The sequence below is a fragment of the Oncorhynchus nerka genome, linkage group LG19 (genome assembly GCF_034236695.1).
Source record: "Oncorhynchus nerka isolate Pitt River linkage group LG19, Oner_Uvic_2.0, whole genome shotgun sequence".
NCBI lineage: Eukaryota > Metazoa > Chordata > Actinopteri > Salmoniformes > Salmonidae > Oncorhynchus > Oncorhynchus nerka.
The window spans coordinates 33,034,917-33,057,557 of NC_088414.1; the positions used below are offsets into that span (position 1 = coordinate 33,034,917).

Consider the following 22,641-nt stretch of genomic DNA (forward strand, 5'->3'; position numbering starts at 1 on the left):
GTCCCCCTCTCCCTCCCTGCATCTATAATACTTTACTCCAGTCCTTCTCTCCCTCCATCTCTAATACTTTACTCCAGTCCTTCTCTCCCTCCATCTATAATACTTTACTCCAATCCTCCACTCCCTCCATCTCTAATACCTTACTCCAGTCCTTCTCTCCCTCCATCTCTAATACTTTACTCCAGTCCTCCACTCCCTCCATCTCTAATACCTTACTCCAGTCCTTCTCTCCCTCCATCTCTAATACTTTACTCCAGTCCTCCACTCCCTACATCTCTAATACCTTACTCCAGTCCTTCTCTCCCTCCATCTCTAATACTTTACTCCAGTCCTCCACTCCCTCCATCTCTAATACCTTACTCTAGTCCTCCTCTCCCTCCATCTATAATACCTTACTCCAGTCCTCCTCTCCCTCCTCTCCCTCCATCTATAATACCTTACTCCAGTCCTCCTTTCCCTCCATCTATAATACCTTACTCCAGTCCTGCTCTCCCTCCATCTATAATACCTTACTCCAGTCCTCCACTCCCTCCATCTATAATACCTTACTCCAGTCCTCCTCTCCCTCCATCTATAATACTTTACTCCAGTCCTCCTGTCCCCATCTATAATACCTTACTCCAGCCCTCCTGTCCCTCCATCTATAATACTTTACTCCAGTCCTCCACTCCCTTCATCGCTAATACCTTAGTCCAGTCCTCCTCTCCCTCCATCTATAATACCTTACTCCAGTCCTCCTCTCCCTCCATCTCTAATACCTTACTCCAGTCCTTCTCTCCCTCCATCTCTAATACTTTACTCCAGTCCTTCTCTCCCTCCATCTCTAATACTTTACTCCAGTCCTCCTCTCCCTCCATCTATAATACCTTACTCCAGTCCTCCTCTCCCTCCATCTCTAATACCTTACTCTAGTCCTCCTCTCCCTCCATCTATAATACCCTACTCCAGTCCTCCTCTCCCTCCTCTCCCTCCATCTATAATACCTTACTCCAGTCCTTCTCTCCCTCCATCTCTAATACTTTACTCCAGTCCTTCTCTCCCTCCATCTCTAAAACTTTACTCCAGTCCTTCTCTCCCTCCATCTATAATACTTTACTCCAGCCCTCCTCTCCCTCCATCTATAATACTTTACTCCAGTCCTTCTCTCCCTCCATCTCTAATACTTTACTCCAGTCCTTCTCTCCCTCCATCTCTAATACTTTACTCCAGTCCTTCTCTCCCTCCATCTATAAGACCTTACTCCAGCCCTCCTCTCCCTCCATCTCTAATACCTTAGTCCAGTCCTCCTCTCCCTCCATCTATAATACCTTACTCCAGTCCTCCTCTCCCCCCATCTCTAATACCTTACTCCAGTCCTTCTCTCCCTCCATCTCTAATACTTTACTCCAGTCCTTCTCTCCCTCCATCTCTAATACTTTACTCCAGTCCTCCTCTCCCTCCATCTATAATACCTTACTCCAGTCCTCCTCTCCCTCCATCTCTAATACCTTACTCTAGTCCTCCTCTCCCTCCATCTATAATACCTTACTCCAGTCCTCCTCTCCCTCCTCTCCCTCCATCTATAATACCTTACACCAGTCCTTCTCTCCCTCCATCTCTAATACTTTACTCCAGTCCTTCTCTCCCTCCATCTCTAAAACTTTACTCCAGTCCTTCTCTCCCTCCATCTATAATACTTTACTCCAGCCCTCCTCTCCCTCCATCTATAATACTTTACTCCAGTCCTTCTCTCCCTCCATCTCTAATACTTTACTCCAGTCCTTCTCTCCCTCCATCTCTAATACTTTACTCCAGTCCTTCTCTCCCTCCATCTATAAGACCTTACTCCAGCCCTCCTCTCCCTCCATCTCTAATACCTTACTCCAGTCCTCCTCTCCCTCCATCTATAAGACCTTACTCCAGTCCTCCTCTCCCTCCATCTATAAGACCTTACTCCAGTCCTCCTCTCCCTCCATCTATATGACCTTACTCCAGTCCCCCTGTCCCTCCCTGCATCTATAATACTTTACTCCAGTCCTTCTCTCCCTCCATCTCTAATACTTTACTCCAGTCCTTCTCTCCCTCCATCTATAATACTTTACTCCAATCCTCCACTCCCTCCATCTCTAATACCTTACTCCAGTCCTTCTCTCCCTCCATCTCTAATACTTTACTCCAGTCCTCCACTCCCTCCATCTCTAATACCTTACTCCAGTCCTTCTCTCCCTCCATCTCTAATACTTTACTCCAGTCCACCACTCCCTCCATCTCTAATACCTTACTCCAGTCCTTCTCTCCCTCCATCTCTAATACTTTACTCCAGTCCTCCACTCCCTCCATCTCTAATACCTTACTCTAGTCCTCCTCTCCCTCCATCTATAATACCTTACTCCAGTCCTCCTCTCCCTCCTCTCCCTCCATCTATAATACCTTACTCCAGTCCTCCTCTCCCTCCATCTCTAATACCTTACTCCAGTCCTTCTCTCCCTCCAACTCTAATACTTTACTCCAGTCCTTCTCTCCCTCCATCTCTAAAACTTTACTCCAGTCCTTCTCTCCCTCCATCTATAATACTTTACTCCAGCCCTCCTCTCCCTCCATCTATAATACTTTACTCCAGTCCTTCTCTCCCTCCATCTATAATACCTTACTCCAGTCCTTCTCTCCCTCCATCTATAATACTTTACTCCAGTCCTTCTCTCCCTCCATCTATAATACCTTACTCCAGTCCTCCTCTCCCTCCATCTCTAATACCTTACTCCAGTCCTCCTCTCCCTCCTCTCCCTCCATCTATAATACCTTACTCCAGTCCTCCTCTCCCTCCTCTCCCTCCATCTATAATACCTTACTCCAGTCCTCCTCTCCCTCCTCTCCCTCCACCTCTAATGCCTTACTCCAGTACTCCTCTCCCTCCATCTCTAATACCTTACTCCAGTCCTCCTCTCCCTCCATCTCTAATACCTTACTCCAGTCCTCCTCTCCCTCCATCTCTAATACCTTACTCCAGTCCTCCTCTCCCTCCATCTCTAATACCTTACTCCAGTCCTCCTCTCCCTCCTTCTCTAATACCTTACTCCAGTCCTCCTCTCCCTCCATCTATAAGACCTTACTCCAGTCCTCCTCTCCCACCATCTATAAGACCTTACTCCAGTCCTCCTCTCCCTCCATCTATAATACCTTACTCCAGACCTCCTCTCCCTCCATCTATAATACCTTACTCCCGTCCTCCATCTCTAATACCTTACTCCAGTCCTCCTCTCCCTCCTTCTCTAATACCTTACTCCAGTCCTCCATCTATAAGACCTTACTCCAGTCCTCCTCTCCCACCATCTATAAGACCTTACTCCAGTCCTCCTCTCCCTCCATCTATAAGACCTTACTCCAGTCCTCCTCTCCCTCCATCTATAATACCTTACTCCAGTCCTCCTCTCCCTCCATCTATAATACCTTACTCCAGTCCTCCATCTATAATACCTTACTCCAGTCCTCCTCTCCCTCCATCTATAAGACCTTACTCCAGTCCTCCACTCCCTCCATCTATAATACCTTACTCCAGTCCTCCTCTCCCTCCATCTATAAGACCTTACTCCAGTCCTCCTCTCCCTCCATCTATAATACCTTACTCCAGTCCTCCTCTCCCTCCATCTATAATACCTTACTCCAGTCTTCCTCTCCCTCCATCTATAAGACCTTACTCCAGTCCTCCTCTCCCTCCATCTATAATACCTTACTCCAGTCCTCCTGTCCTCCATCTTTAATATTTTACTCCAGTCCTTCTCTCCCTCCATCTATAATACCTTACTCCAGTCCTCCTCTCCCTCCATCTATAATACCTTACTCCAGTCCTCCTCTCCCTCCATCTATAATACCTTACTCCAGTCCTCCATCTATAATACCTTACTCCAGCCCTTCTCTCCCTCCATCTATAATACTTTACTCCAGTCCTTCTCTCCCTCCATCTATAATACCTTACTCCAGTCCTCCTCTCCCTCCATCTCTAATACCTTACTCCAGCCCTCCTGTCCTCCATCTTTAATATTTTACTCCAGCCGTCCTCTCCTCCATTTCTAATACCTTATTCCAGCCATCCTGTCCCTGCATGGCCTCAGTATGGGAAGATGTTCAGACTTGGGGGAGGGGAGAAAAGGCTGATGTGCACAGAACAGAACAGAACCACCACTACCACCCCTCCCTGTTATTCCCTCCACCATTATCTCTCTATCTTTTTCTCTCTACTACCATTCTGTTTTTCACTATTTCACATTTCCCCCATACCCACATTTTCTCTATTTCCCTCTATGTCATTCCCTTCTCTGTCACTCTCTAACAGCATTCTTCAATGTCTTCATTTCTGGAGGCAGTATTATGTAAGTTTGTCTGCATCTAGCTTCCCATGACTACTGGGCTTAATGACAGAGGAACGACTAAATCCGATAACAACGAGGATGTGTATGTGATCCAGCATCAAGAGATGCGTGAGTGAGTGTGCTTTTTGCTGCGCTGTTGTGTGTTTTCAGGTTTATGTGTGTGCATGTCTGTTTTTACAGTAAGCACCTTTGTGTGAGGGTTGTTTGTGTTCACCTGTTGTGGGTTAGTCTGACCCCTTTGTTCATAATAGCTTGCTCAGATTAGTCAAAACTAGGATGAATTAAACCTTGAAAACATGTATTATTAATGTCAAGACATTATGTATCAAATATGCAAGAAGCTATGTGCATGCTTAGTAGCTGTCATAGTAAATAGGTCTACCTCCTATCTGATTGGACGTAATGGCAAATATAATTACTCATTACTCATGCTTCCTAGTACCATCAGAAAGCAGTGTAGCTATACCATATGTCTATCTACAACAAACATGCATGCTCGCACACGTAAACTCCCTCCCTTTGTTGCAACTGCATCTAAATGGCTTCTCGCATTTAAAATATCCAAAAGGAGCATAAGATTTTTGAAAGGGTATATCAGTCCATTTGGACCACCTGGCTGGTGCTACAGCAGGCAGGCAGGCAGGCAGGTGGCTGGGATGTGATCATGCTCTGTGGTGTGGATGAGTCAGGACTGAGGGGTTGTTCAAAACTACTATCACTGTGGGCTAGATGGCTGTCAGCCCAGGGACAAAAGGGGCCACTGTGCTCAGTGTAGAGGCATACTGAACTAGTGGAATCCAGAGGGGTATTATATGACCTTGTCACAATAGTAAAAAAGTCAAATGGTGCTAGTGTAAACAAACAAGCAAATATAATTCCTACAGCTTAACAAACCTGCACTTGTCTTTTATACTAGCACTGCCTTTACTGATAACTATACTCTTAGAAAAAAAGGTGCTATCTAGAACCTAAAAAGGTTCTTCGGCTGTCCCTATAGAGAGTAGGGCATACCTAACAATGTGTAGCATTTTAATATAAGCAAGCTAAAAGCCTGAAGAATCCCACACAAACTATATTATATGCTGGACTGTTCAGCCATATTGATATAAAAAGGAAACTACAGATGTAGGATCTTAATTTGAGCCAGTTGCTACAGCAGGAAAATAATCATGCAGCAACAGGAAATTTGAAATAGTATGTGGATTATAATTAAAGGACATTTTTGTAGCGGTTGATACATAAAAAAAAGGAAAAATCAACTATGAAATTTCAAAGTGGAAATTACAAACTTCAGAAGCCTTTTTAAACCTAAAATACACTAAAAGCATAAAATGTCCTGCATTTCAGGATTACAGTGCGATCAAATTAAGATCATACATCTGTACTCATATATATTGAGGTGAGTTATCCCAGCATGATGGTGAGGTCATATGCAGGTGAGGTGACTATCTTTCACTACGGCTCATAGGATAAACTGCTGCATTGATTGGTTGAACAAGCCTCAATGGACTGTGTTCCTCATCACGTACTGTAGTGCCTGTCTATCCATGTCTGTCTGAGAGGCAGAACAACACTCAACATTGATCTGATTCTTGAAAAGATAAAGAGATATGCAGAGCTTTTGATGTGCTGATGTGTTTAAGAAATGTATTATTCTTACATGACCATAATGCAGATGATACTAAAAGTGACAGCTACCTGCTATGGGATGCTGCATATACAGTCCTGCTTTGATGTCTCTACAGGTGCATTGGAGTTTATTTTTGTATTTCAGGTATTGAATTCACTCCCAGTCTCTCTTGTCTCCCTGCTAGTATTTGCTTACAATCATACACCTTCATACACAGACATATATTTCTACACCAAACAAATGTACATTCTCCCAGAGTTTACTCCAGAGCTCAGACTCTCAGACGAACCTGCTCATAAAAGAGTCCCTCAATCTGAAGCACTTTAAGCACACTGACCCACTTTCACAGTTACCTAGGCATAATACTCTATCTCACTCGCCACTGGTCAAAATAACCAGCATAAATCATACAACTGTCAGAATGGGTATCTTCCACATTTTGATGCTACTTCCACCCTTCCTTCTCTCTGTTGGACCATTACGTGAACGCTGGGAATGTCAGTCAAAGTGTGTTTCACCAGAGTGTGAGTTAAAGGTGATCCCTCCTCCTAACCTGTGACTGGTGCTTCTATGTCCAGCATGGTTTTCTCCTGGCGCAGGATGGCGGCGCCCTCGTTGACGATGCGTAGTGCCACGGCCTCCTCCACGCGGCCCTCCTTGGTGAGGTGGGCTTTGAGCAGGTCCACCCTGGGCTTCCCCTCACAGTCAAACACCTCCTTCAATGTGAGGCGATGACTCAGGGGGAAGGGCACGGCTGTGGAGAGAACAGAGACAACACAACTCAATGGGACAGAGAACACAGTGAAACTATGGAAAGCCATTCATATTCAATGGAAGAGATGTGAAGTGGGCAATGTGAGCATGGGTGACAGAGTGTGAACATGGCGGGACCTAAGTTAGGGAAAGGTGAACTTTATATAAATACTAGGCGATTGTGCCACGATTGACCAATCGAAGCTCACTACACCTTCCAGCCCCTACTGGATAGGCTGTTGATACCTAGCTCTACTTAGCATGCTGTCGGCTTGCTAGCAACCAAATTATGGGCGGAGCTGTGTGGCGGGGAAAAATACAAATGCTAGTTAAGAGCTGCGGCGTGTCGCTGTTCAACGGCCATGGTGCTGAACCGGTTTACCAGTCCCTTGTTTAAGTCTGTTCAGATCGTGTTGCTGTCCGTGGTGTTGAAGGTTTGTTTGGCGCTATAAGGACACAACAAGGCCTATATAGACTCTATCCTCCAATACTGTAGATTAAACTGCTCAACCTACGTTTTCAATTACGGTGTTTGTATGCATAAAGCTAACCCTGTCCTTAGAGAACCCTAAAAGTGCCTTATAAATTGCAGAGGGTGAAAAGTTCTGTCTCAGATTGCATGACTGTAAACAGAGTGCGTGAGGTCTACCGTCAGTCCTCCCAAAATGTGGCCTACTTTAATTATGGATGCTTCCAGAGTCTATTATCATTTATTCATCGCTGTAAATTGACAAAGTGACGTGTGGAATAAAAATGGACTCTTTTAATGCGAGGCTCAACAATCCATATTCTGAAATATGGATGAGCAGTTTAATGTCTGATCAACAGAGAGTAAAAAGCCCTTCATTTATCACCACTGTCCTAATGAGTAGTTACTGTATGTATTTCCAAACCCTAATATGAGGGAAATTATTGTATTGTATCCAAACATGGGATAAAGTGTCTTCTGATGCAAAGCTAATAATACTGTAATACCACAGGAAACGATACTTGAACGATACTTGAATTAGATAGCCACTGCCAAATAAGGCATCCTCTGAAACATCACATCAAACCCAAATTCATTGCTTTGGGAGCAACAAAGGTAATGTTCTGCACTGAAGCTGATCTGTGTGTGTCAGTAGTTGAAGACACTGGTTGTCTTTTGTGTTCTGCCTAATATAAAGTCATAAAGTAGCCACGCATGCTGCTGCAGCAGCCTTTCTCATTGCTGGACCTGAGGCCTTACTATGAACTCAGGTTTGCATTCCAATCAATCATAGGCAATTATGTTTCATTCAGATTGGATACTAAAATAAATCTGACACCATTGTGCTCTTAAGTACAGTGCATTCATAAAGTATTCAGACCCCTTCACTTTTTCCACATTTTGTTACATAACAGCCTTATTATAAGCAATCCTCAGCAATCTTCACAAAGTACCCCATAATGACAAAGCGGAAACAGTTTTTTAGAAATGTTTGCAAATTTATAAATAAAAAAACATTATTTACATAGGTAATTCAGACCTTTTGCTATGAGACTCAAAATTGAGCTCAGGTGCATCCTGTTTCCATTGATCATCCTTAAGAAGTTTCTACAACTTGATTGTGTCACAGATCCCTTCGGTACTGATGCTCATTCTGTTGACCAGTTCCGGAGGTCTACGTCACCGGCTTTCTAGGCTTCACTGAACGGGAATCATTATCATCAACCCCAGACTGTCTTGTCTGATTACACACACCTGGTTCCCATTACCCCTGATTAGTATGTTATATATGTGCCCTCTCTTCCCTCTGTCTATGTTGGTTATTGTTCCCATGTCCGTTGGTGGTGTGAGTACCTATGCGTTGCTGCAGCTGTTATGCTGCGTGCTTTATATATTGTGTATTACGGGTATCATCCCGTGTCGGTCAACGAGGTTTACCCTCGCTCTTTTGTTTGGGTACAGCCCAGTGTTTTTGTATACCTGTTTGTTTTGGGTGTATTAAAAACCCCTATTGTGTATTCCTGCGCCTGTCTCCAAATCCTTTATACCAGCGTGACAGATTGGAGTCCACCTGTGGTAAATTCAATTGATTGGACATTATTTGGAAAGGCACCCTGCCGGTCTATATAAAGGTCCCACAGTTGACAGTGCATGTCAGAGCAAATACAAAGACAAGAGGTCGAAGGAATTGTCTGTAGAGCTCCAAGAGAGGATTGTGTCGAGGCACAGATCTGGGTAAGGGTGTCAAAACATTTCTGCAGCATTGATGGACCCCAAGAACACAGTGGCCTTCATCATTCTTAAATGCAAGAAGTTTGGATCCACCAAGACTCTTTCTAGAGCTGGGCGACTGGCCAAACTGAACAGTTGGGGGAGAAGGGCCTTGGTCAGGAAGGTGACCAAGAACCCGATGGTCACTCTGACAGAGCTCCAGAGTTCCTCTGCGGAGATGGGAGAACCTTCCAGAAGGAAAACCATCTCTGCAGCGTTCCACCAATCAGGCCATTATGGCAGAGTGCCCAAAGGCACTTAAAGGACTCAAAAAATGAGAAACAAGATTCTCTGATCTGATGAAGCCAAGTGTCACGCGTGGAGGAAACCTGGGACCATCCCTATGGTGAAGCATGGTGGTGGCAGCATCATTCTATGAGAAAGTTTTTCAGTGGCAGGGACTGGGAGACTAGTCGGGTGTGAGGGAAAGATGATCGGAGCAAAGTACAGAGAGATCCTTGATGAAAATCTGCTCCAGAGCACTCAGGACCTCAGACTGGGGCGAAGGTTCACCTTCCAACAGGGCAATGACCCTAAGCACACATCTAAGACATCGCAGGAATGGCTTCGGGACAAGTCTCTGAATGTCCTTGAGTGACCCAGCCAGAGCCCGGACTTGAACCCAATCTAACATCTCTGGAGAGACCTGAAAATAGCTGTGCAGCGACACTCCCAATCCAACCTGACAGCACTTGAGAGGATTTGCAGAGAAGAATGGGAAAAACTCCCCAAATACAGGCGTGCCAAGATTGTAGCGTCATACCCAAGAAGACTCAAGGCTGTAATCGCTGCCAAAGGTTCTTCAACAAAAGGGTCTGAAAAGTTATGTAAATGTATTATTTCAATTTTTTTTATTTTCTAAAAACAGTTCTTTGCTTTGTCATTAGAGGGTATTGTGTGTAGAGTGATGAGGGATAAAAATAATTGATCCGTTTTAGAATAAGGCTGTAACGTAACAAAATGTGGCAAAAGTCAAGGGGTCTGAATCCTTTCCGAAGGCACTCTATCTACCTCAATTACCTCGTATCCATGCTCCTCAACTCGGTACTGGTACCGTGTGTGTGTGTGTGTGTGTGTGTGTGTGTGTGTGTGTGTGTGTGTGTGTGTGTGTGTGTGTGTGTGTGTGTGTGTGTGTGTGTGTATATATATACTGTATGTCTGAGAGACCTGTTAGAATAAACAGCAGCAAACATCAGGCAGGTCCTTTATGACCTACAGCACAATAATATACCTGTGAACTCCTAGTTATATAGAGCTGAGGACCTTGATCAGTATTGGGGAATCTACTTTGATAATATAGTCACAATAAAATAACAATAATGAGGCTATACAGGAGATACCAGTACAGAGTCAATGTAAGGGGGTACAGATTAGTTGAGGTAATTTGTACATGTAGGTAGGGGTAAAGTGACTATGCATAGATAATAAACAGCGAGTAGCAGCTGTGTAAAGACAAGGGGGGGTCAATGTAAATAGCCCGGGTGGCCATTTGATTAATTATTCAGCAGTCTTATGGCTTGGGTGTAGAAGGTGTTGAGGAGCCCTTTTTGGACCTAGACTTGGTGCTCTGGTACCGCTTGATGTTCGGGTAGCAGAGAGAACAGGCTATGACTTGGGTGTCTGGAGTCTTTGACAATTTTTTGGGCCTTCCTCTGACACCGTCTAGTATATAGGTCCTGAATGGCAGGAAGCTTAGTCCCTGTGATGTACTGGACTGCACACACTACACTCTGTCATTGCTTACGGTCGGATGCCGAGCAGTTGCCATACCAGGCGGTGATGCAACCTGTCAGGATGCTCTCAATGGTGCAGCTGTAGAACTTTTTGAGGATCTGGGGACCCATGCCAAATCTTTTCAGTCTCCTGAGGAGGTAAAGCCATTGTCAACCTTCAGAGGGTGAATCGGCAAGACAAAAGATTTGAGCGCCTTTTGAACGGGGTATGGTAGAGGGTCAACAAATAGCAGGCCAAACTATCCCTCTCAGCACTGCCTGGACTGCGCAAAAATGCAAATGCTTTCCATTTGAGTTATATTAGGTTTTATTTTCATTGTTTGGGGTCAAGAACTGAAACACAGTGTATCAAGAAAGGTCCACCACCCAAAGGACATCCAGCCAACTTGATACAACTGTGGGAAGCATTGAAGTCAACATGGGCCAGCATCCCTGTGGAATGCTTTTGACTCCTTGTTGAGTCCATGAGGCTGTTCTGAGGGCAAAAGGGGGTGGAACTCAATATGAGGAAGGTGTTCTAAATGTTTTGTACACTCAGTATACAGTGCATATACAAAAGTATGTGGACACCCCTTCAAATTGGTGGATTCAGCTATTTAAGCCATACCCGTTGCTGACAGGTGTATAAAATTGAGCACACAGCTATGCAATCTCCATAGACAAATATTGGCAATAGAATGGCCTTACTGAAGAGCTCAGTGACTTTCAACGTGGCACCGTCATAGGATGCCACCTTTCCAACAAGTAAGTTCGTCAAATTTCTGTCCTGCTAGAGCTGCCCCGGTTAATTGTACGTGCTGTTACTTTGAAGTGGAAACATCTAGGAGCAACAACGGCTCAGCCGCGAAGTGGTCACCCACACAAGCTCACAGAATGGGACCGCCGAGTGCTGAAGCACGTAGCGAGTAAAAATCGCCTGTCCTTGGTTGCAGCACTTACTACAGAGTTCCAAACTGCCTCTGGAAGCAACTTCAGCACCAGAACTGTTTGTCAGGAGTTTCATGAAATGGGTTTCCATGGCCGAGCAGCCGCACACAAGCCTAAGATCAGCATGTGCAATGCCAAGCATTGGCTGGAGTGGTGTAAGACTCGCCGCCATTGGACTCATGAGCAGTGGAATATTCTCTGGAGTGATGAATCACGCTTCACCATCTGGCAGTCTAATGGACGAATCAGGGTTTGGCGGAAGCCAGGAGAAGGCTACCTGCCCGAATGCATAGTGCCAACTTTAAAGTTTGGTTAAAGAGGAATGATGGTCTGGAACTGTTTTTCATGGTTCGGGCTATGCCCCTTAGTTCCAGTGAAGGGAAATCTTAACGCTACAGCATGCAATGACATTCTAGACAATTCTGTCGAGATTGGTGTGGAAGAACATGACTGATCTGCACAGAGCCCTGACCTCAACCCCATCAAACACCTTTGGGATGAATTGAATAACAGACTGCGAGCCAGGCCTAATTGTCCAACATCAGAGCCCGACCTCATTAATGACTTGGAAGCAAGTCCTCACAGCAATGTTCCAACATCTAGTGGAAAGCCTTCCTAGAACAGTGGAGGCTGTTACAGCAGCAATGTTCCAACATCTAGTGGAAAGCCTTCCTAGAAGAGTGGAGGCTGTTACAGCAGCAATGTTCCAACATCTAGTGGAAAGCCTTCCCAGAAGAGTGGAGGCTGTTACAGCAGCAATGTTCCTGCACCTAGTGGAAAGCCTTCCTAGAAGAGTGGAGGCTGTTACAGCAGCAAATAGAGGACCTACTCCATATTAATGCCCATGATTTTGGAATGAAATGTTCGACAAACAGGTGTCCACATACTTTTGGTCTTGTAGTGTCTATATAGCACTATGGCCAAGTTTTTCGGCTAGTGATTTGTGTTGCTCTGTGCATGTGGCTATGGGGAGCTGCTGAGCTGAGCACTTGGGGAATGGAATTGAACAGAGAGAGGAGAGAGATCTGTGACTTGAGGCTCAACATGATCAACATGCTGCTAAATAATGGATGTTTGACTAGAGGGGGAAAAAGAGAAATCTCATGTTGCTGCTGCTGGGATAATGAGCCAGGCCTGGCATGGAATTTTGGGGTAAAGACATCCCAGTCAACTGTGTGTGTGCGTGTGCGTGTGTGTGTGTGTGTGTGTGTGTGTGTGTGTGTGTGTGTGTGTGTGTGTGTGTGTGTGTGTGTGTGTGTGTGTGTGTGTGTGTGTGTGTGAGAAAGTAGGTTTGTTAGTGTGTGTGCCTACAGGGCCTTCAGAAACTATTCACACCCCTTGACTTATTCCACATTGTTGTGATACAGCCTGAATTGTATAAATGTTTTTTTTCTCACCCATCTGACTACGTGAAAACATGTTTTTATAAATTGGAAATTAAAATGAAATACAAAAATAACTAATTTACATAAGTATTCACATTCCTGAGTCAATACATGTTAGAATCACCTTTGGCAGTGATTACAGCTGTGAGTATTTCTGGGTAAGTCTTTAAGAGCTTTGCACACCTGGATTGTGCAATATTTGCCCATTATTATTATTTTAATTCTTCAAGCTCTGTCAAGTTGGTTGTTGATCATTGCTAGACAACCATTTTCAAGTCTTGCCATAGATTTTCAATAAGATTTAAGTCAAAATTATAACTAGGCCACCCAGGAACATTCACTGTCTTCTTGGTAAGCAACTCCAGTGTATATTTGGTCTTGTGTTTTAGATTATTGTCCTGCTGGAAGGTAAATTAATCTCCCACTGTCCCAGTGTCTGGTGGAAAGCAGACTGAACCAGGTTTTCCTCTAGGATTTTGCCTGCGCTAAACTCCATTCCGTTTATTTTTTATCCTGAAAAACTCCCCAGTCCTTAACGATTACAAGCATACCTATAACATGATGCAACCACCACTAGACTTGAAAATATAGAGAGTGGTACTCAGTAATGTGTTTTATTGGACTTTCCCCAAACATTTATTCAGGAAAAAAGTGAATTTCTTTGCCACATTTTTGCAATTTTACTTTCGTGCCTTGTTGCAAAACAGGATGCATGTTTTGGAATATTTGTATTCTTTACGGGCTTAATTCTTCCATTCTGTCAATTAGATGAATAATATGGAGTAAATACAACACATCCCCAGTTCTCCTATCACAGCCATTACACTATGTAACCATTTTTACCGTTTTAAGGTCACCCTTGGCCTCATGGTGAAATCCCTAAGCGGTTTCCTTCCTCTCCGGCAACTATATTAGGAAGAACGCTTGTATATTGGTAGTGACTGGGTGTATAGATACACCATCCAAAGCGTAATTAATAACTTCACCATGCTCAGTGATATTCAATGTCTTATTTTTTTAGTTTTTTACCCATCTACCAATCGGTGCTCTTCTTTGTGAGGCATTGAAAAACCTCCCTGGTCTTTGTGGTTGAATCTGTGTTTGAAATTCCCTGCTTGACTGAGGGATCGTACAGATAATTCTATGTGTGGGTACAGAGACGAAGTGGTCATTCAAAAATCATGTTAAACCCTATTATTGCACAAAGAGTGAGTCCATACAACTTATTATATGACATGTTAAGCACATTTTCACTCCTAAACTTAATTAGGCTTTCTATAAACAAATGGGTTGAATATTTATTGACTCAAGACATTCCAGCTTTTAATTTTTATTAATTTGTAAAAAAAAAGATCTAAAAACAGAATTCCACTTTGACATTATGGGGTATTGTGTGTAGGCCAGTGGCAAAAAAACAACGATTTAATCCATTTTAAATTCAGGCTGTAACACAACAAAATGTGTAAAAAGTCAAGGGGAGGGAACTTTCTGATGTCTCTGTGTGTCACACCCTGATCTGGTTCACCTGTTCTTATGACTGTCTCCACCGCCTCCAGGTGTCGCTTATTATCCCCGGTGTATTTATCCCTGTGTTTCCTGTCTCTCTGTGTCAGTTCGTCTTGTATGTTCAGTCAAGTCAACCAGTGTGTTTTTTCTGTACTCCTTTTGCTATTCTTCTTTTTCTAGTCCTCCCGGTTTTTACCCTGGACTCTGTACCCGCCTGCCTGACTATTCTGCCTGCCTTGACCACGAGCCCGTCTGCCACTCTACCTCCTGGACTCTGATCTGGTTTTGACCCTTGCCTGTTTCTGGACTCTGTACCCGCCTGCCTGACTATTCTGCCTGCCTTGACCACGAGCCCGTCTGCCACTCTACCTCCTGGACTCTGATCTGGTTTTGACCCTTGCCTGTTTCTGGACTCTCTACCCGCCTGCCTGACTATTCTGCCTGCCTTGACCACGAGCCCGTCTGCCACTCTACCTCCTGGACTCTGATCTGGTTTTGACCCTTGCCTGTTTCTGGACTCTCTACCCGCCTGCCTGACTATTCTGCCTGCCTTGACCACGAGCCCGTCTGCCACTCTACCTCCTGGACTCTGATCTGGTTTTGACCCTTGCCTGTTTCTGGACTCTGTACCCGCCTGCCTGACCATTCTGCCTGCCTTGACCACGAGCCCGTCTGCCACTCTACGTCCTGGAGTCTGATCTGGTTTTGACCCTTGCCTGTTTCTGGACTCTCTACCCGCCTGCCTGACCATTCTGCCTGCCTTGACCACGAGCCCGTCTGCCACTCTACGTCCTGGAGTCTGATCTGGTTTTGACCCTTGCCTGTTTCTGGACTCTCTACCCGCCTGCCTGACCATTCTGCCTGCCTTGACCATGAGCCCGTCTGCCACTCTACGTCCTGGACTCTGATCTGGTTTTGACCTTTGACCTGTCCACGACCATTCTCTTGCCTACTCCTTTGGATTATTAAACATTGTAAGACTCCAACCATCTCCCTTCTGGGTCTGTATCTGGGTCTCGCCTTGTGCCTTAATACTGTATGTGTTTTGGGCTTCTGTATTTGACTGAACAGTAAATGTTAATCTGATTGTTTCTGAGCTTACATAGACGGTAGGTATGTATGCCTGACTGTATTGTGTTTCCACATATAGGCACGTTTGTGCAACTACTTGGAGCCGAATAAATGTGCTTGTGTCAGGACACGCTGTACATTCTAGTGAATTTGGAGGTTCCAGTGTTCCCCCTCGACACTATGAAGATGATGGCGTTCTCATCGTTAGCAGAAACGGGGAGAGGCAGATCTCTTTGATCGAGAGAACGTGTCACAATCTCAGTGGTCTGTCTGATGTGTCTGTGACTCAGTCTGACCAACAGACGTCACTGAACAGCAATTCTAATGGACCTAAAGAGCCAGAATGATAGAACTGTAATAGTAGAGACCAAATAAAGAGACTAGAGATACTGATACTGCATGTTCTGTATAATATTACACGTGTGTTTGAGTATGTGAGTGTGCATCATTGACTTGTGTATGTATTAACTCAATAGACCGTACTGTCCTTCTGATACTCTCCAACTCTAAAAGAGGTTCATTAGAGACGGGGAGAAACAGAGGGCAAGAGGGAGAGAGGTGAGAATGGAGAGCAAGAGAAAGAGAAAGACACCTTTGAAGAAACCGAGGAAAAATAGGGAGGATTTAGACGGAGAGAAATGGAAAGGAAAGGGGGATGCCTAGTGAGTTGTACAACTGAATGCCTTCAACTGAAATGTGTCTTCCGCATTTAACCCGACTCCTCTGAATCACATGGAAGGCAGTAATGAGGAAGAGAACACAAGGCCTGGTGAAAACACATTAGTACATTGAGAGTTAGAGAGAGAAAGCCAGAGGCAGAAAGAGAGAGAGACACAGACAGACAGACAAACAGACAGAGAGACAGAGGACAGGAAGAGAAAGAGAGAGGGGTGAGATGTGAGACAGCTCACTTCGACTGGGAGCCCAGGCTGAGTTGAACTGTGGTGCATGTTGCCGGGCAACAGCAGCTGACTATTGGAGTAGAGCCAGTGCTGTATACTGTAATTTGCATGGTAGGCTCACATAGATGCAGATCTATATAGTCCTTATTTTTCTCCTTATCTGAAGCACACGTTACCCCCCAAAATGCTCTAGGCCACTGGTTCTCGACTGGTTTTGCATTGGGACACAAATTGAACCAGGTTGTCTCAGTTACGATCCAATATTCGCATCACTATTTTTTGTTGTTGCCCTTATGCAATCTGGAAAACTATTTTTAATACTACATTGATAGTAAATATACCAATTATATGACAAGGGAACAGTCCCACCTTCTTCATTGTAGTAATTCCATTTGGCCCATATTCTTGATGGAGAATGTTAAGTTCACTGCTATGAGACCACAAAATCAATCAAATACAGTAAATATCGCTGCTAATAACTCTATATTGGAAATACTGTGATTGAACTATTTTTGTTCTGAGGTTAAATTATAAGAAATATAGGTTCATTATCATTTCTACACACCTACCTGGTGTGTCTTCACTATTATTCTAAAATGTAGAACATAGTACAAATAAAGAAAAACCCTGGAATGAGTAGGTCTGTCCAAACTTCTGACTGGTACTGTATATGATAAAACATTTTACTCAGACACTCGCGACTCATTCAAAACCTGCGACCCAAATTTAGGTTGCGACCCACTTGCCAAGAGCAGCGATTCTCAACTGAAAGGGAAGGAAGCTTATATTTGACATTACAATAAATTGAAAAAGGATTTCAACAAATCAAATCAAATTTATTTACATAGCCCTTCTTACATCAGCTGATATCTCAAAGTGCTGTACAGAAACCCAGCCTAAAACCCCAAACAGCAAGCAATGCAGGTGTAGAAGCTCGGTGGCTAGGAAAAACTCCCTAGAAAGGCCAAAACCTAGGAAGAAACCTAGAGAGGAACCAGGCTATGAGGGGTGGTCAGTCTTCTTCTGGCTGTGCCGGGTGGAGATGATAACAGAACGATCTAGAAGAAAAAGAAACGCACACCTATTAAGACGAGGTGCTGGCTAGCGGAATAGAAACTTGAAAATAAAAGAGAGCCGCACACTCTAGGAGCTCAGATGCAAAAATTTAATACCAACGTTTCGACAGCCAAGCTGTCTTCATCAGGGTATAACAGAACATGGCCAAGATGTTCAAATGTTCATAAATGACCAGCATGGTCAAATAATAATAATCACAGTAGTTGTCGAGGGTGCAACAGGTCAGCACCCCAGGAGTAAATGTCAGTTGGCTTTTCATAGCCGATCATTGAGAGTATCTCTACCGACACTGGAGACCAACAAAACAAATATAGCTTTTGACCCACTCTGTTATTCCAACATCTTATCATCATTGTGTAGCCTACGCTAATTAACATTACCACCAGATAGACTTCTAAGAAACAACCTTCAGTAATTCATGGTAATATATGCATTTTCCTTTGTTACAGCAGAAGGATGTTCCTTGTACCTAAATCATCCCCATACTACAACACACCAGAATACACCACAAGCTACTTTTCTCTCCATGCTGCAGACTGACGGAGAAATGTCTACCAGAGCGAGAGGACTGTAGGTTGAACACTTCCAGGTTTCAACTATAACTTATAGAACACATGGCAGCAGTGACACTGGAGTACATTAATACTCTCCATCCAGCCCTGACATCCAGTCAAATATGTTTACATGTACAGCACACTACTCCCCCACTAGATGCACCTGTCTGTCTGTCTGTCAGTCTGTCAGGTCTGTCTGTCTGTCTGTCTGTCAAGTCTGTCAGTCTGTCAGGTCTGTCAGTCTGTCAGGTCTGTCTGTCTGTCTGTCTGTCTGTCTGTCTGTCTGTCTGTCTGTCTGTCTGTCTGTCTGTCTGTCTGTCAGGTCTGTCTGTCTGTCTGTCTGTCTGTCTGTCTGTCAAGTCTGTCAGTCTGTCAGGTCTGTCTGTCTGTCTTGTCTCTGTCAGTCTGTCAGGTCTGTCTGTCTGTCTTGTCTCTGTCAGTCTGTCAGGTCTGTCTGTCTGTCTTGTCTCTGTCAGTCTGTCAGGTCTGTCTGTCTGTCTGTCTGTCTGTCTGTCTGTCTGTCTGTCTGTCTGTCTGTCTGTCTGTCTGTCTGTCTGTCTGTCTGTCTGTCTGTCTGTCTGTCTGTCTGTCTGTCTGTCTGTCTGTCAGGTCTGTCTGTCTGTCTGTCTGCCTGCCTGCCCTGGTCTGTCTGTCTGTCTGTCAGTCTGTCAGGTCTGTCAGTCTGTCAGGTCTGTCTGTCAGGTCTGTCAGGTGTGTCAGGTCTGTCTGTCTGTCTCTCAGGTCTGGCTGACTGTGTGTCTGTCAGGTCTCTGGCCCAGTGTTAGCTAGCTGCACCTCTACCTTGTCTCAGTCCTGCCTCTACCACACCTGCTGACCCCCTCTGTCTGAGCCTGTAACATCTTCATTACCACCCAATAATGTAGCAGGGAGGGATGTTGGTCCAGGACTATGGCTCTTGTGGTTTATGTCATCCTAACTTTGTAATGTGCATAATAACTAGGAGTCGAATTCAAAATCTTAATGGACTCTGCACACAATTGAGGGAAAGAACCATATGTCTAATACTCCAAGTTGCTGAATCACACTACTTGGCTACAGATGCCCTAAGCCATATGCAGTGCTGCCAGCATTTATTTACTGAACAGACACACATTGGAGATAATATAAATACCTCGGCAAACAATGTTGCATATTCATTTGGGTGACAAGATGTTTTACTGTGGTACCATCTCCAGAGCACTGTGAATAACTCTGACCTTTAACTGTCCAGACAATACCAATTTTGATGTTCCATCTATTTTGTTCAGTCTGTTAGTATTGTCCTGATTAACTGGTTCCTTCATTTAATTGGGATAGTGTAGCTGTTGGGCTAACTGAAGGGTTTGTTATCATAGCACTCAACAGGCTGAGATGCACATGTTTCAAATGGCTAAATGTGTGTGTTCACCGATTGGACCTACACTGACCCCATTTCATTCCTGTGCAAAGCACCAAATGCGCAGGGCCCCTAAAGTGAGTGCATCCTTCCTGCCTGCTTGCATAGTCTGCCTGGCCGAATGGCAGCTTGCAGCCTTCAGATCAGCCCATGCATGAAACTCCAATATGCTAGAGACTGGGAGGAGAAGGAGCCAATGAGGAAGCAGGGATCTGAACAGAGAAGCCAGGACAGGCCAGGCACTAGGCAGTGTGTGTTGACCAGTCTACATTACTGATGATGGCCCACAACCATAACAGGTCACATGCACATGGCTCTTAAATTATGCGTAGAGCATTCATTTGAACATTCACAAAATGACAGAACAGAACTCATTATTTGGGGGGTAGTATGAGGGTAGGGCTGACGTTGTTTGTAGGGTGGTGGGGGAAGGTAGTATGAGGGTAAGGGCTGAGGCTGTGTGTTGGGGGGTAGGATGAGGGTAGGGTCTGAGGCTGTGTGTAGGGTGGGTGCGGGGGTAGTATGAGTGTAGGGGCTTAGGTTGTGTGTAGGGTGGGGGGGAAGGTAGTATAAGGGGAGGGGAGGGGTTTAGGCTGTGGGGGGGGGAATAAAAAAATAAAATGACAAAATACAAAAAATGGTGTGTGTATGAAAGTGTGTAGATTTATGTGAATGCACTCCTTGGTGTCCCCACCCCTCTCCCCCCACACAGTCGTGAGCTATAATTTTAATAAATGTTTTTTTTAAACACAACAAACTCATGTCGGGAAAAGAAAAAAGGTGAAACTAATCTACGCTTGTTCTGATAAAAACCTTAGGGCATTTCACCTCGGGGGATGCCTTGCTTGACCACACCCTCCTTCCTTGCTCCTGCCCTGCCTCTTCCACCAATCCATTTGTTTTTTATGGACAGAAAAGAGCAGAAGCTCTGAGCTGTCCGATCATGTCCATTGTCTACTACTGGGGGGGGGTAGTACTGACCTCGCCTTCTGGATGATAGCGGGGTGACCAGGGTAGGGGATAAGGCCGTGTGTGTGTGGGGGGGGTAGTATGAGGGTAGAGGGTGAGGCTGTGTGTGTGGGGGGAGATAGTATGAGGGTGGAGGGTGAGGCAGTGTGCGTGTGTGTGTGTGGGGGGGAAGATAGTATGAGGGTAGAGGGTGAGGCTGTGTGTGTGTGTGGGGGAGGTAGTATGAGGGTAGAGGGTGAGGCTGTGTGTGTGGGGGGGGGGAGGTAGTATGAGGGTAGAGGGTGAGGCTGTGTGTATGTGTGGGGGGAAGATAGTATGAGGGTTGCTTTCTCTTTAATACATCTCTTATTTTCCTTTTCTCTGTCTCCATTTCCTTTACCTCCTTCCTTCTCCCTCCTAACCTATATCCTCCTTCATTCTCCCTCCTTTCCTATATCCTCCTTCCTTCTCCCTCCTTTCCTATATCCTTTCCTTCTCCCTCCTTTCCTATATCCATGCTCTTCCAATCGTTCCTCTTTTCTTCCCTTCTGTCTCTATCCCTCCCTTCAGTTCCTCTGCCTCTCCATCTCTCTGTCTCCCTCCTCCTCTACACCCTCTCATCACTAGACCTCAGGGAAGTTTCATTATGTAAGTGGCCTGTGTGCAGTAAAACACTGCTGAAAAACCAATGCTTAAATAATTCACCCACACTGCTAAATAAAGCCTGTACATATCATGCATGCAGATACCCTGCGCCCAGCTCGCCCCCTCTCTTCCTCTGAAGGCTATCACACCATCAAGATCCACCACGTCTACTCACACACATCTTAGGGAGGTGGGCTCTACGTTCTCTGACCAATGAGACAGAGTGGTGAAGCAGGCGCAACGGCGCCTCTTCAACCTCAGGAGGCTAAAGAAATTTGGCTTAACACCTAAAACCCTCACAAACTTTTACAGATGTACAATCGAGAGCATCCTGTCGGGCTGTATCACAACCTGGTACGGCAACTGCACCGCCCACAACCGCAAAGCTCTCCAGAGGGTGGTGCGGTCTGCCGAACACATTACCAGGGGCAAACCTCCCGCTGTCCTGGACACCTACAGCACCCGGTGCCATAGGACGGCCAAAAAGATCAGAGGACATCAACCAATGCCTGGTCACCCCGCTATCATCCAGAAGGCGAGGTCAGTACAGATGCATCAAAGCTGGGACCGAGAGACTGAAAAACAACTTCTATCTCAAGGCCATCAGTGCTAAACAGCCATCACTAACACATCAGAGGCGGCTGCCTATAGACATAGATGAGGAATCACTGGTCACTTTTAGAAATGGATCTCTAGCCACTTTAATAATGTTCTGTATCTAGCATTACTCATCTCATATGTATAAACTGCACTCCACACTATTCTACGGTATCTTAGTCACTTTTAAATTGTGTTTACATATTGCATCACCTATTTCATATGTATATACTTTATTCTATACTATGCCACGGTGTCTTAGTCCAATGCCACTCTGACATACATGTATATATATATATAATTCATTCCTTACTTAGATGTATGTGTATTTTGGGTATATGTTATATGAAACTGTTAGATATTAATTGTTAGATATTACTACACTGTCGGAGCTAGAAGCACAAGCATTTCGCTACACCCGCAATAACATCTGCTAAACACATGTATGTGACCAATAAATTTGATTTTGATTTGATTTTGACATCTCAGGGGGGTGGGCTTTACGCTCTCTGGCCAATGAGCCAACTCAGGGGGATGGGCTTTACGTACTCTGGCCAATGAATCATCTCAGGGGGGTGGGCTTTATGCTCTCTGGCGCAATTGGCCATCTCAGGGGGTGGACTCTACGGTGTCTGGCCAATAAGCCACTGTGTAACTTATTTTCAAAAATAAACACACAATAAAAACAGACCTACACACCTCCGATCCCAAACATATCCAAACACACACCCTCTAATATAGTTACACACAATGAATATAGGACCCGTCAACAAACATATCTACAGCAACACTTCTACAGCCAAACATAAACAAAGAGTGACACCTTTCACAGACACCTATCCACTACTTTCACAACCAGTGAGAACACAACCACACAATGAGGCTGCATTTCACAGTGAATGTCAGAAATCTAATTGTGGGTGTCGAGAAAT

At 44.8% G+C, this 22,641-nt stretch overlaps 1 pseudogene; it reads right to left on the reverse strand.

Annotated features, from left to right (window-relative positions):
* The window catches only part of LOC115117320 (protein phosphatase 3 catalytic subunit alpha-like), a 143,351-nt pseudogene that overhangs the window by 115,809 nt on the left and 4,901 nt on the right, over positions 1-22,641 (reverse strand).